Raw genomic sequence first — 2,500 nt, 5'->3', positions numbered from 1 at the left:
AGGAAAATAGGATCCCTCGGCTGTCAGGTTATTGATAATTTCAGATAAGTCAGTTTTTAAAGGATATTATAGGATAAAAGGACCAGGGTTTAGGTTTAAATTATGACCTTTGGTATCATCATCATCATCATCATCATCTCCTGTGGCTATTGACGCAAGGGTCCTCTGTTAGATTTCGCCAGTCGTCACTATCTTGAGCTTTTAAATCAATACTTGTCCATTCATTATTTACTTCACGCTTCATAGTCTTCAGCCATGTAGGCCTGGGTCTTCCAATTCTTCTTGTGCCTTGTGAAGCCCAATTGAAAGTTTGGTGAACTAATCTCTCTTGGGGAGTGCGAAGAGTATGTCCAAACCATTTCCATATACCCCTCACCATGATCTTATCCACATATAAGCACTCGGGTAATATCTCTTATAGTTTCATTTCTAATCCTGTCCTGCCATTCAACTCCCAATATCCTTGTTAGGGCTTTGTTTTCAAATCTGCAAAATCTGTTGGATATTGTTTCATTATCATACCATGTCTGATGTGCATACAGTACCACCGACCTCTCTAAACTAATATATAGTCTCATTTTTATATGTAATTTCAGGTGATTTGATTTCCAAATTTTATTTAACCGAGCTATTTTTTTTTAATCTTTCATTAAATTCTAATTCCAAAGACCATGTAATTTCCTTAGGCACAGGCAATTAAAAAGGACTCAACACAGATTATTTTACTCTTCTCTGACCAGCCGATTTTGACTAAATCCTGGCCAGTGGTAGGTCTAACCATTATTAAGAGATCCCCCAAGAGGCGACCATCTAATGCTGTTTTACCCGACAGAAATGCCTTTTGATATTACCTGACATAGAACAAGTTATAATATATATATATATATATATATATATATATATATATATATATATATATATATATATATATATATATATATATATATATACCTCTTTCTTAGTGGTGATACCTCAACGTGATGAATGAATTTGCATATGGCTATGATCAACAAAACTGTACTAGTCAAGTCCACCATACTAGGTTGGTTTGTTGTGAGCAATCAGACAAAAGTCTCCTACCATCACCAATTCACAATTGACCAGCACGGTGATGAAAACTGTCCAAACCTCAGACTGAAATTGACTCGTCTGAGGGCTTTGTCTTGCAGTGGTCTAGAAACAGCTGGGAGAATAGGAAAAAGTAATAGAAAAGAAAGTATGCGAAATTCATGATATAAATATGCAAATAGTTCGTAACTTAACAGGAAGCAAGCAAAAAAAAAATAAATTCTCTAAAACTTTATAGCGAAGCTGGAGAAAAATACATCAAAGTCTGCCTTCAAGCAAGAAGACTCAAACTTTAAACTATGTAAGGTCTAGGAATGCAAAATATTCCACCAACAAGGCTGAAAATTACTAAGACCATAAGTGATTCTGACACCTGAGAGAACCAGGTTGTTATAAATAATACTTTATCCTTCGAGCTCTCTCTCTCTCTCTCTCTCTCTCTCTCTCTCTCTCTCTCTCTCTCTCTCTCTCTCTCTCTCTCTCTCCTTGCATGTGACACACATCCCCAAACAGGAAATGAACATAAATCTTCATTCACATGCAGTTGATTCGGTTGACTTCAGAAGATCAGACTTGTAGCGAATATTTTTATGTTGAATAGGCTGACAAAATTATCTTTTATTAGTTTAGATGTGACATATCTGTTATTATTATTATTATTATTATTATTATTATTATTACTACTTGCTAAGCTACAACCCTAGTTGGAAAAGGAGGATGATATAAGCTCAGGGGCTCCAACAGGGAAAATAGCCCAGTGAGGAAAGGAAAACAGGAAAAAACAAATGTTTAAGAAAAGTAAAAACATTAAAATAAATATCTCCTCTATAAACTATAAAAACTTTAACAAAACAAGAGGAAGAGAATTGAGATAGAATAATGTGCTTGAGTGTACCCCCAAGCAAGAGAACTATAACCGAAGACAGTGAAAGACCATGGTACAGAGGCCATGGCAGTACCCAAGATTAGAGAACAATGGTTTGATTTTGGAGTGTCCTTCTAGAAGAACTGCTTACTATAGCTAAAGAGTCTCTTCTACCCTTACCAAGAGGAAAGTAGCCACTGAACAATTACAGTGGAGTAAGAGGAAAATTGTTTGGTATTCTCAGTGTTGTCAGGTGTATGAGGACAGAGGAGAATATGTAAAGAATATGCCAGACTATTCAGTGTGTGTTTAGGCAAAGGGAAAATGGACCGTAACCAGAGAGAAGGATCCAATGTAGTACTGTCTGGGCAGTCAAAAGACCCCATAACTCTCTAACGGTAGTATCTCAACGGGTGGCTAGTGCCTTGACCAACCTTCTACTGTTGTTACTGTTCTTAAAAATATTTTATAATTTTTGTTCATTACTTCTCATGTAATTTATTTATATCCTTATTTTCTTTATAAGCGGGCTATTTTTCCTTTTTGGGGTTCTTCGAGAATAGTATC

The sequence above is a fragment of the Palaemon carinicauda genome, chromosome 8, assembly GCF_036898095.1.
Source record: "Palaemon carinicauda isolate YSFRI2023 chromosome 8, ASM3689809v2, whole genome shotgun sequence".
Taxonomy (NCBI): domain Eukaryota; kingdom Metazoa; phylum Arthropoda; class Malacostraca; order Decapoda; family Palaemonidae; genus Palaemon; species Palaemon carinicauda.
This window is presented reverse-complemented; position numbering follows the sequence as displayed.